Source organism: Pelophylax lessonae, assembly GCF_965119305.1.
Source record: "Pelophylax lessonae genome assembly, chromosome: 3".
NCBI classification, from domain to species: domain Eukaryota; kingdom Metazoa; phylum Chordata; class Amphibia; order Anura; family Ranidae; genus Pelophylax; species Pelophylax lessonae.
Window position 1 is genome coordinate 531,781,814 of NC_138770.1, and position 13,307 is coordinate 531,795,120.

Sequence of the window (13,307 nt, forward strand, 5' to 3'; positions counted from 1 at the left end):
AAGAAATTACAAAATCCAACAGAGTATTTGTAAATATTACAAAGAACAGCAGTCTTCAGGCTCATTTCATACTGGGGTGGCTTCAAAGTAGCCCGACTGAATCTGCCCCATACAATGCGACTTGCAAATGACTTATTTTTTAGAAGTCAATGCCAGCCTCTCCCAAGTTACCCCCAAGTAATGCAGAAACCTTTTTCTAAGCCAGAGCTACTTCAGTTGCTATGGTTAAAATGGTTCAATTGCATGGAATGGAGCGTGACTTGTCATGCTTGTTATCGCAAGCATAGATAGAGACACTACAATCCAGCATAATATGCACCTAAATAGCTTCCATGCATGCAATAATGTGTATTGGAACCTAGGTCTGTGCTTTCATCTTGATGTATGAATGTGTATTAGATTTAGAATGAATGCTTAAAACTGTGTATTAGATTTAGAATGAATGAATAAAACTTCCCCTGAATAACAACTCTGACACTGGGGGGGGGGGGGGGGGGGTTCTGATTGGTCAACTCAAAATACTTTTGATCTCATTGTTAAGCAAATTGAAAAGACTCTACTTGTAATTACTGGCAATAACCTTTTACGGTCACTTTAGTGAAACAAGCCACCATTTCCCATGAATACCCCCCTCAAGTCTAATTACCATCAATAAATACTTCTTGAATAGTTACATAGTGAGGTTGAAAAAAGACATCAGTTCAACCTATGATGTGTGTGTGTTTGCTGTTAACCGTACATTGTATACCCCTGTATGTTGTGGTCTTTAAGGTGCCCATCTAACAGTTTTTTTAAAATATCGATGCTCCCTGCTGATACGACTGTTTGCGGAAGAGAATTCCACATCCTTACTGCTCTTACAGTGAAGAACCCCCTACGTATTTTAAGGTTAAACCGCCTTTCCTCTAGTTTTAGTGAGTGGCCACGTGTCTTATTGTATTCCCTTTCTCTGAATAGTTTGTTCCTTATGCTAGGGTCACCAGTACAGTATTTGTACATTGATATCATATCACCCCTCAATTGTCTCTTCTCCAGAGAGAATAAGTTCAGTGCTTGTAGTCTTTCCTCATAGCTGATGTCCTCCATTCCCCTAATTATTTTTGTTGCCCTTCTCTGGACTCTCTCCAGTTCCAGCACATCCCTTCTGAGGACCGGTGCCCAGAACTGGACAGCATACTCCAGATGTGGCCAGACCAGAGTCCTGTAGAGAGGGAGAATAATCTCTTTATTTCTGGAGTGAATCCCCTTTTTTATACATCCCAGTATTCTGTTGGTTTTGCTTGCAGCGGCTTGGCATTGCATGCCACTGCCAAGCCTGTTGTCTACCAGTACCCCAGGTCCTTTTCCATCCTAGACTCACCCAGAGGTTCCTCCCCCCCCCCCCCCCCTAGTGAGTAGCTTGCTTTCTGGTTTCTGGCACCCAAGTGCATTACTTTACATTTTTCAACATTAAACCTCATCTGCCATGTAGTTGCCCACCCCATTATTTTGTTCAGGTCCGCTTGTAAGGTTTCCACATCCTGCATAGAAGATATTGGCATGCTTAGTTTAGTATCATCCGCAAATACTGAGATTGTACTAGATATCCCCTCCTCTAGATCATTTATGAATAAATTAAACAGGATTGGCCCCAGGACAGAACCCTGGGGGACCCCACTTTCCACACCCGCCCAATCGGAGTACTCCCCATTAATCACCACCCTTTGCACTCTCCCCTGGAGCCAGTTCTCTATCCAGGTACTCACCTTATGGTCCATACCTACCTTCCTTAGTTTGAACAGTAAGCGTTTGTGGGGAACGGTGTCAAAGGCCTTTGCAAAGTCCAGATACACCACATCAACAGGCTTACCTTTATCTAGGTGGCAGCTCACTTCATCATAGAAGGTTAATAGATTGGTTTGGCAAGAACGATTTTTCATGAATCCATACTACTAGTACTACTACTAATAATACCATTTTCATTACTGAAGTCTTGTATGTGGTCCCTTAACATCCCCACCAAAATCTTGCAGACTGCTGAGGTTAGACTGAAAGGCCTATAGTTACCCAGGATATATCTCTGCCCTTTTTTAAATATTGGTACCACTTTGGCTTTTTTCCAATCAGCTGGCACCATACCCGTCTGTAAACGATCCTTAAAGATCAAGAATAATGGTCTGGCAATCACCTGGCTGAGTTCTTTAAGAACCCTCGGGTGCAAGCCATCCGGTCCCGGTGATTTATTTATGTTAAGTTTCTCTAGTTTAGTTCTAAGTCTATCTTCTGTTAGCCATTGCAGTACTTCCTGAGGTGTGTTATTTAGTTTGGCCTTACAAGCTGGATTAGTGTAGCCCCCCCAATTCTTTTGTGAAGACTGAAGAGAAGAAATTATTTAACACTACCGCCTTTTCCCAGTCCTCTGTGGCCAAATCTCCTTTGTCGTCTTTTATGGGGCCAATGTGTTCTGGCCTCGCTTTCTTGCCGTTTATATACTTAAAGAATTTATTGGGGTTCTTTTTACTCTCTTCCGCTATATGTCTCTCGTGTTCTATTTTAGCCGCCTTGATTTCGTCTTTACATTTCTTATTACACTCTTTGTAATGATTGAATGCTGCCAATGGCCCCTCAGCCTTGTATTTTTTTGAAGGCCTTTTCTTTAGCATTAATATGCATTTTTATGTTGGAGTTTGGCCACCCAGGGTTTAGTTTTGCTCTTTTAAATTTATTTCCCTTTGGAATGCACTGGCCAATCCCTTTGTTAAGTATGCTCTTGAAGCACTCCCATTTTTCCTCCGAGTTCTTTGTTCCCAGGGTTCTATCCTATTTGACAGAGAGCGCAGTTTTGGGAAATTGGCTCTTTTGAAATTCAGTGTTCTTATATTACCCTTATGTTTCCTATTACTATGATTAATACTGAAACTAATTGACCTATGGTCACTGTTTCCTAAGTTGCCCCGTATTTCTATATCCGTGAGCAGGTCTGTATTGTTGGTAATCATTAGGTCAAGTACCGCATATTGTTTCTTGTCGGTGCATTCACCATCTGACCCATGAAATTGTCCTGCAAAACATTTAGGAACTGCCGAGCCTTGGCTGAATGCACGGTTCCTTCTGCCCAGTCTATATCTGGATAATTAAAGTCACCCATTATAATGACATTTCCCATCCTTGCTGCCAATCCTATCTGTAAAAGGAGGTCCGCCTCCCCCTCCTCCCTCTGGTTTGGGGGCCTATAGCATACGCCCAATATTACCTTCCCCACAGTGCCTTTCCTTTGAAGTTCTGCCTATAGGGATTCTACCTCGTCCATAGCTCCATTATTAATATCATCCCTCATATTTACCTGTACACTGTTCTTAATATACAGACATACCCCTCCCCCTTTTTTACCTTCTCTATCTCTGCGATAAAGGGAATACCCCTGAATGGTCGCCATCCAGTCATGAGAGCTGTCGAACCAAGTCTCTGTTATCCCGACAAAATCTAAGTCCTCCTCAAACATCAGCAGCTCCAGCTCTCCCATCTTGTTGGCCAGGCTTCTGGCATTGGTATACAAACCCCTTAATTTTGACCGGTTACATATATCCTCATTTGATGTTTTTAGGCTGCTCTTGTGATTTTTCCCCATACCCACCCTGGGTTTTGGAGCTCTGAACACCCTACGGCTAATGTCCCCATTTGTGCCCTCTGAATCTTGCTTTCCACTGGCTAATTCTACAACTGTACCCTCCCCCCCATCAGCTAGTTTAAAAGCCCCTCTAACTTTATGGCCATCCTCTCATCCAGTACGGCTGCACCCTCCCCATCTAGGTGCAATCCGGCCCTACCAAAGAGCCGGTGGCCGACTGAGAAGTCGGCCCAGTTCTCCAGGAACCCGAAACCCTCCTTACTACACCAGCTCCTCAGCCATTTGTTAACTTCCCTAATCTCCCGCTGCCTCTCTGGTGTGGCTCGAGGTACAGGTAGTATTTCTGAAAATACTACCTTGGAGGTCCTACTCCTCAACTTAGCTCCTAAGTTCCTGAAATCGTTTAGGACTCTCCATCTTCCTCTGCCTATGTCATTGGTACCCACATGTACCATGACAGCTGGGTCTTCCCCAGCCCCACCCAGTAATCTGTCCACCCGATCCGCGATGTGCTGAACCCGAGCACCTGGTAAACAAGAGAATGTTCGGCGCTCACGGTCTTTGTGACAGATTGCACTGTCTGTCCTTCTAATGATTGAGTCCCCTACCACCAGCACCTGTCTTTCCTTTCCCTTTCTCCCGGCCTCACTGGAGGAGTTCTTCCCCTGGCAGCAAGGGTCGTCACTCTGTTCCAGCAATGCTGGTCCCTAACTGGTTTCCCCAACATCACGCAACGGGGCGTATTTATTGGGGTGCTCCAGCCCAGGACCGGCCTCCTTGCCTTGTCCCCTTCTACCCCTCCTGTCACCCCTCTACTCTGCTCTGATGCCTGCACCTCCAATACTCCGCCCACCTCTGTGCAGGCCCCTGCCTGCGCCTGACGGGTACGATCCCGACTCTCCTTCGGTATGGACATTCAGCTCAGTGTTGCTGCTTCCCTAGATTCAGAACCTGAGCTTCCAGGGAAGCAACGTGCTTACATTTTGCACATTTGTATTCGCCCTCGATCGCATGATCGAGGAACGCATACATATCGCAAGATGTACACCGAAGTCTATCCTGTGTGGCTGTTTCCTGGCTTCCCAACTCTACCTTCTCACCCTCTGGTATTCCGCTACACTCACTTGACACTCCCAGTCGCACAACACTCACAATCGCACAGCCTGGTCAGTCGCACAACACTCACAATCGCACAGCCTGGTCAGTCGCACAACACTCCCAGTCACACAACACTCCCAGTCGCACAACACTCACAGTCGCACAGCCCGGTCAGTCGCACAACACTCACAGTCGCACAGCCTGGTCAGTCGCACAACACTCACAGTCGCACAGCCCGGTCAGTCGCACAACACTCACAGTCGCACAACACACAGTCGCACAGCACTCACAGTCGCACAACACTCACAGTAGTAATAGGTACTCCCAGACACTAAGGTAGTAATAGGTACTCCCAGACACTCAGGTAGTAATAGATACTCACAGACACTCAGGTAGTAATAGGTACTCACAGACACTCAGGTAGTATTAGGTACTCACAGACACTCAGGTAGTAATAGGTACTCACAGATACTCAGGTACTACACTACACCCTCAGTCAGTGTTCAATCTCAGCCACCAGTCTTACTTACCTAGTGTGTGTCCCTTTAAGCCTGTCAATTGCAGTTCCTGACGGCGATTCCTCCCTCAGACGGTCAGTCTTCCTCTCTGCACCCGCCCCCTTCTGTCACTTCCCGGTCAGCCTTTGCTCTGTTAGTCTCCTCTGCTCCCTCTCTGTCTGGGGGGGGGGTTACCGCACCGCTCGCCGCAAAAGGGGGGGGTTTGCTCGCTGGCCACAACAAGGGAGGGGGGGTTACCGATCCCGCTCGCTGCCCGCTTTTACTTCTGGGGGGGGTTCTAGCACCGCTCACTGCCGCCGCTCTTCTGGGGAGGGGGGGTTACTCACACGCGGTTGGTCAAACACACACTCCTCTCACTCGCACGCCCTGTCAGCCTCTGATCCCGCGCTCTTCTCCTCTGCTCCACAGCACCACCTGCCGATCCCACAGCAGGTCAAATAACATACTAACTAAATTGCATTAACCACCACCCTCTACTATTCCTTTCAAGTCTGATCAGACAAATTTACATTTTACAATCCCCTGTAGGTAACTGCTTTGGTCCTTTTGCTATGTCAAATGCAACTTGTCTGCCAGCTGTGTTAATCCCAGTCCACACCTATGTTCACATAAATAAACTGTGTGTATATACACTGCCTGGCCAAAAAGAAAGTCGCCACCTGGAATTAACTATACAACTAACTAAACTAAGCATGCAGTAACTATCCTATTGGATAGTTACTGCATGTGCCCAAAGAATGAGGTCAGCAGACTACCTGAATATACTGCATCAATGGATTTTTTCTTCCCTGATGGCACAGGCATATTTCAAGATGACAATGCCAGGACTCAAATTGTGAAAGAGTGGTTCAGGGAGTATGAGGCATCACTTTCACACATGGATTGGCCACACAGAGTTTAGAACTTAACCCCATTGATAATCTTTGGGATGTGCTGGAGAAGGCTTTGCACAGTGGTCAGACTCTCCCATCATCAATACAAGATCTTGGTGAAAAATGAATGCAACACTGGATGGAAATAAATCTTGTGATATTGCAGAAGCTTATCGAAACAAAGCCACAGCGAATGCCTGCCGTAATCAAAGCAAAAGGCGGTCCAATGTGTGTGTGACCTTTTTTTTATGGCAACTTTTTATTTGGCTAGGCAGTGTATATATATATATATATATATATATATATATATGGGGATCGAAAGTTTGGGCACCCCAGGTAAAAATTTGTATTAATGTGCATAAAGAAGCCAAGGAAAGATGAAAAAATCTCCAAAAGGCATCAAATTACAGATTAGACATTCTTATAGTATGTCAACAAAAGTTAGATTTTATTTCCATCATTGACACTTTCAAAATTACAGAAAACAAAAAAATGTAATCTGCAAAAGTTTGGGCACCCTGCAGAATTTATAGCATGCACTGCCCCCTTTGCAAGGCTGAGACCTGCCAGTGCCATGGATTGTTCTCAATCATCGTCTGGGAAGACCAGGTGATGTCAATCTCAAAGGTTTTAAATGCCCAGACTCATCTGACCTTGCCCCAACAATCAGCACCATGGGATCTTCTAAGCAGTTGTCTAGAAAACTGAAACTGAAAATAGTTGACGCTCACAAAGCTGAAGAAGGCTATAAGAAGATAGCAAAGTGTTTTAAGATGTCAATATTCTTTGTTCGGAATGTAATTTAGAAATGGCAGTCATCAGGAACAGTGGAAGTTAAAGCAAGATCTGCACGATCCCTCCAGAAAGATCTGGCAGACACTGGAGTTGTGGTACACTATTCCACTATAAAGAGATACTTGTACAAATATGGTCTTCATGGAAGAGTCATCAGAAGAAAACCTCTTCTACGTCCTCACCACAAAAATCAGCGTTTGGACTTTGCAAATGAACATATAAACAAGCCTGATGCATTTTGGAAACAAGTTCTGTGGACCGATGAGGTTAAAATTTAACATTTTTGGCCGGAATGAGCAAAGGTACGTTTTGGAGAAGAAGGGGCACAGAATTTAATGAAAAGAACCTCTGTCCAACTGTTAAGCATGGGGGTGGATCAATCATGCTTTGGGGTTGTATTGCAGCCAGGGGCACAGGGAACATCTCACGAGTAGAAAGAAAAATGGATTTAATAACATTTCAGCAAATTTTGGATGGTAACTTGATGCCATCTGTGAAAAAGCTGAAGTTAAAGAGAGGATGGCTTCTACAAATGGATAATGATCCTAAACACACCTCGAAATCCACGGGGGATTACATCAAGAGGCGTAAACTGAAGGTTTTGCCATGGCCTTCACAATCTCCTGACCTCAACATAATTGAAAATCTATGGATAGACCTTAAAAGAGCAGTGCGTGACAGACAGCCCAGAAATCTCAAAGAACTGGAAGACCTTTGTAAGAAAGAATGGTAAGAAAGATACCTCAAACAAGAATTGAAAGACTCTTGGCTGGCTACAAAAAGCGTTTACAAGCTGTGATACTTGCCAAAGGGGACAGTACAAGATATTAACTCTGCAGGGTGTCCAAACTTTTGCAGACACCATTTTTTTGTTTTCTGTTATTTTTAAAGTGTAAATGATGGAAATAAAATCTAACTTTTGTTGACATATTATAAGAATGTCTAATCTGTAATCTGATGCCTTTTGGAGATTTTTCCATCGTTCCTTGGCTTCTTTATGCACATTAATATAAATTATTACCTGGGGTGCCCAAACCTTTCGATCCCCACTGTATAATATATATATATATATATATATATATAAAAAAACGATTATAATATAGATATAAGATATAGATATAATAACCAATTTACCAACTGTCAGCGGGATTCCCCACTATCAGCTGAAAAAGAAAATACAAGCAAAAATAAAACACTGTATTGGGCAACCCCCCCCCCCCCCCTCCGACATCCATTTCAGGCACTTCGTGTATGGTATGGATTTTAGGGGGAACCCCACACCAAAAAAAAAAAAAAAAAAAAGCGGCATGGTGGCTCCCACCAAATGACAGCTCTGCTGCTAAATAAACGAAGAGGCATATTGCGGGCCACAGCCTCCACCTTCCCGTCAGTTGGATCCTTAAAGGCCGGAATCATTGTTGCCTTGTTCAATCTGGAAACCGGAGGGCACACCACTGGTAGAACAGTCCACTTCCTAATAAGTGACTCCTCATAGGGGTATCGCCTAGGAAATTGCTTAGGGTCCCCAAGCTTTGGTCATCCCCACTCTTTAGCAACAATTTTGTCAAAATAGGAGAGGAAAGGAAACACCTTTGCTGCTCTGGATAGCTTGTGAGTGCCAAAGAGAACCTGTGCCTCTGTCGCAGTTGCGTCCTCCATCTTTAAGGTCTCACACACAGATACAATCAGTGCATTCACCAGCGCCTTTTCATGTGCGGTTGGAGGAATCATCCTCACTATCAGAGGACTTCCGGCGCATGGTTGCAGACCCAGCAGGGTGACCCACGTCCATGGCGGCCAAATTTAGATTCAGGATCTGATGAGGCAGGGGAAGGCGGAGGGGGCTTTTTGCTAGCCCGTCGCCCGAAAGCCGCCTCCACCCGAGACAAAAAGGACTCCAGGACCGCTGTCAGTGCATCGAAGGATGGTTGGAACCCGGAGGGCCCTGCAGCCTCAGAGAGGGGATTAGGTGGGGAGATGTGCTCCAAAGACTAAATATGTACCAGGGGGACCCCACAAAAAAGGTGTAAAACACTGCAAGGGACAACCCCCACCGCGCTGGCAGCACCACCCGGTCGAAGGCACAAAGCACCAAGCAATTCTCAGCAGAGAGGGAGAGAACCCCACCAGACTTACCACCCAGCAGAAACAGGCACCTGCAGCCACCAGGATATTCTGCACTGCACACGCGGTAATCAGGAAGTAAAACGATCCAGGAGTCAGCACCAGGGGATGAGGGGGGGGGGTCCCACTGTAGAAATCGCCGCACACAGGGCTCTACTGTCATGGCCCCCACTATTTTCAATGGCAAACCACCGCAAAATGGCCACCGGACTACACAAACATGGCCGCCGTGCATAGAAACACACAGGCTACAACAAAATGATGGCCCCACGAGGCTTCCAGGGACCCAGGAGGGATCCCTAGGCCTCAAGGACAGACCCGGGCAGATACAACCTCCCCCCCGCACAGTCGATTGCCCGGTCTCCGGTGGCGCACCCCCCCAGCCCCTATAGCCAGTATAGCGCCCTGCCCCCACGGCAGGAGGTGGACCAGATCACCCAAACAGCCCCAGCATAAGTGGAGGGGGGGTAGGATGGGGTACAGATGAAAGTGAATGCTTGACGGGAAGAAGGGGAACCCGGGGGTCTGACCGTCCCAAGGAGGGGCCCACGTCCACCCAAAAACCCTTCAGGGGGGAGACAGGGAAAAGCTACTCACGATACCAGGAACCGGGTGGGCATTGCTCCAGAGAGAACCCCTCTTCCTCGAAATGGGGGGGCTGTTGGCCAGGAGGAACGATGCGACTCGGGCCGAGGCCCGGTCCTATGCGACCTTGTGAGGAGTTTACCTCGCAGGGCAGCCCCTGTCCAGTGGGGCTATGTCATGACCAACCTAGTGCAAAGCTGAGGTCTGCGCATGCTCACTGGCCAGACTGGGGTGACCACTGGATCTAGATTATTTAGCTCATCGCCCAGTCCAGCAGTTATTTGTAGATCTTACAGGAAAAATCCAGGAGAAAAAATTTCTATCTAAAAAGAAAAAAATTGCCAGGACCAGAGATCCAAGCAAGGAACTAGGTCCTTACTCCTGACTAGGCAGGAGTTGCAGGGAGAGGGAGTATACCCCCTGGGACTGCTAATAGGGCTTAGCAAGATTCTTTTTCTGCCTTGTGTCCTACTCCTGTAGGGGGCAGTATAACCCAAAGGTTTTGAAGATCAGGAGCTGTGTCCGTCAATGAACGAAGGTGAAATATAATATACGGTAAACATAGTTACACTTGACTCCAGGTATAACTAGTGCAACCTCTAGCAAAAAGTATGGAATTACCACTCTAGCAAAATATTCATTCAAATTGTGTAGAAAAAAAAAATAATGCCTCAAAACTATTCATTTATCATCCCAACCTTCTGGCTTTAAGAAACACTTTAAAAAAGAAGTAAGAAAACTATAGTCAATTGCAACTGTTTTTGCAGATCAAGCAGAGGAAAAAAATATGGAATCACTCAATTCTAAGAAAAATATTATGGAATCACCATGTACTTTGCAGTTCTAAAACAAACATCTGCATCAGATTGCAAATGCTAATTAGTCTGCAGTTAAAAAAAGAGTGCTTGCACACCTTGGTGAGCTGTTGCACCAACGTGATTGACATGAATCATGGCTCCAACACGAGAGATGTCATTTGAAACAAAGGAGAGGATTATAAAACTTCATCAACTACGCCCACATGTCATGGGTCTGCCCTCATACCTTAGAGATACTCTGGAGCTCTTGAGAGTTCTGGAGGGTCTCAGTGTCCCTGGGGGCTCTCTTTTGGTCACCCTTGACATTGAGGCCCTCTATTCCAGTATCCCCCATACTAGGGGTATTGAGGTTATTACCACCTTCCTCAAGGAACAGACCCATCGCACTTGGGCGTTGGCAGACTTTACCCTTCAATTGTTGAACCATATCCTCAGATCCAATATTTTTGTATTTGGCGAAACCACATACCTCCAGGTACAGGGGGTAGCGATGGGGACATCTTGTGCCCCATCGTATGCCAACCTGTACCTGGGGGGGTGGGAAAGGGAGTTGTTCGCCAATGATGCCGCCTCGATATACCTGCGCCACTTAGCGTTGTGGCGCAGGTATATCGACGACGTCATCATTGTGTGGACAGGCTCGGTGTCCACTCTTCTGGAATTTATGGATTTCATATCAAACAATAATTATAATCTGAAATTTACCATTCAATATGACACTCAAAAATAGCCTTTCTTGACACCTGAAGGTAGTATTTACACCTCTCTATACCGCAAAAATACTGCGGGAAACACTATACTTCATTATACAAGTAGTCACCCACGATCTCTAATACGCAGTATTCCGTATTCACAATATCTTAGAATACGACGCAACTGCTTTTTGGATGAGGATTACAAACAAGAAGCCAAGGCCCTACAGCAAAGGCTCTTGGCCCGTGGCTACAGTAAGAAACTACTCAAAAAAGCTTATCAAAGAGCCAATCTTCAACCACGGGATAAGCTTATTTTTGGTTCACGTCAGATTAAACCCATGAACACTACCAAATTAATCACTAAATATAGTTCCCAACATCAAACTATACGGAAAATCTTGGATAACAACTGGCACTTCCTAGCAGACGATACCACGGTCTCTAAATACATTAAACCATATCCAGAGATAGTTTATCGTAAGTCTGCCTCACTTAGAGACAGACTTGTACATAGTCATCACAAATCTATTGAGGAGGAGGATTATCACGGAGCAGTGGGGGGTTTGGGCACTTACAAATGTGGTCAATGTTCGGAATGCCCCTGGGTGGGAGAGGGCTATACCTTTTCTCTACCTCGGGGAGGGATCTTGAAACCAAGATTTAGGGCTACTTGCCTCACTGAGGGGGTTGTATATCTAGCTACATGCCTCTGCGGGGCGTTTTACATTGGTAAAACTATTAGACCCTTTGCGAAACGTATTCAAGACCACCTCTATTACATGGACACTGGACTCATGTTTACACCCATTTGTAAGCATGTGGGCTTAAAACATAACTTTGACCCTCATACCATCAAATTCATTGTATTAGAAGCAATTAAGAAAAACCCGAGAGGTGGAAACTATGATAATGCAATCCTCAAAGCAGAAGTTAAGTGGATCTATAAATTACAGGCCACTAGACCACCTGGATTAAACACAGCCTTGTCATTCAAACCGTTTCTGGAGTAAACCCAGGATCATATGAATGTTAACAGGGGTGATTATATTTAAACAAAAAAACCCCCCCTTTTTTCCTTAGGCTCGTCTCCTCTCGGTTTTACTATCTCATGACACATCTGATTATACTCTGTGCCGTTTATACTATCCGTTTACCTATTTTGATGCAGCCTTAAGATAACTAAAATACTGTATTAACATCACAGTAACCTACCAATTTGCCATAATTTAGGAAAGGATACTATGTTATACCTTCCATCTGATTATTTTTATGGGTGTCCATTACCAATGAATCCATAACATATGGCGGTTATGCGTTGTAAGATATTAATGTAAACTATTTCATTTATTACAATATGTTGATTTATACTTCTTTTCTTTTTTTTCCTTTTAGTATTTCCATTAGATCGGAATCCGTATATCAATAGGGGATCAATTTGTGATCAAATCCAATGCGCCAGTACTTTCCTTGCTTTTCCCTTTTTTGACAGGGGCTCGGGCGCCAAGCCGGGGGTGGTGTTGTTGAGATTTGTACTATTCTTCTCCTCCCACGTTTTTTCCCCCGAGTCCGCCTGTCTTTAATGGCGGATGTGCAGCGCTCCGATTCATCTGTGCCTTCTCCCCTGTGGTGCAGCTCTGACTGGGACCGCTAGATGGCGCCCGCACCGGAAGTGATTAGTTGGAGGTCATGAGGTACCTCATCACTTCCGGTGGGACCGCGCTTAGAACGCCGAACTCGGCATGGTACAGACAGGCCACGACTAGTGGCGCGGCTGTCTGTCACCAGATGATCGGAGCATCTAAGGTAAGCGTCCTACTATATCGGTCTCCTGCTTGCACGGCTTTGTTGGTATTATTCTTCACCAGCCTCCTCTTTTGTGGCTATTTCTAAATTTTTGTCACACCCTTTCCTTCTTATTCACCATCACCTTTTGGGTCGGCTCTGAATTTATCTTTATACATACTCCTACAAGTCTTGGACACTCGGAGTTCTTTCTGCACTATTTAGCATGCACCCGGTCTTTATCTACACGCTATATTTTTATTTTCAATGTAGCTTTTCTGCATATTCGGTCTTATCTACCCCTCATGGAATCTTACCTGCTCACTCCATTCAACCTCTGTTCACTCTCACAACTTCAGTATGATTTCTTTATTTTATTTTTATTTTCTTCTATTCTCTCTTCACTTTTTTGG

The 13,307-nt window shown here is 45.2% G+C and overlaps 1 protein-coding gene across 1 annotated transcript in view; it reads right to left on the bottom strand.

Moving 5' to 3' along the window:
* Positions 1-13,307, bottom strand: part of ERMARD (ER membrane associated RNA degradation) — a gene marked incomplete at its 5' end in the record, with an annotated part of 171,103 nt that overhangs the window by 24,170 nt on the left and 133,626 nt on the right. The window lies entirely within an intron of this gene.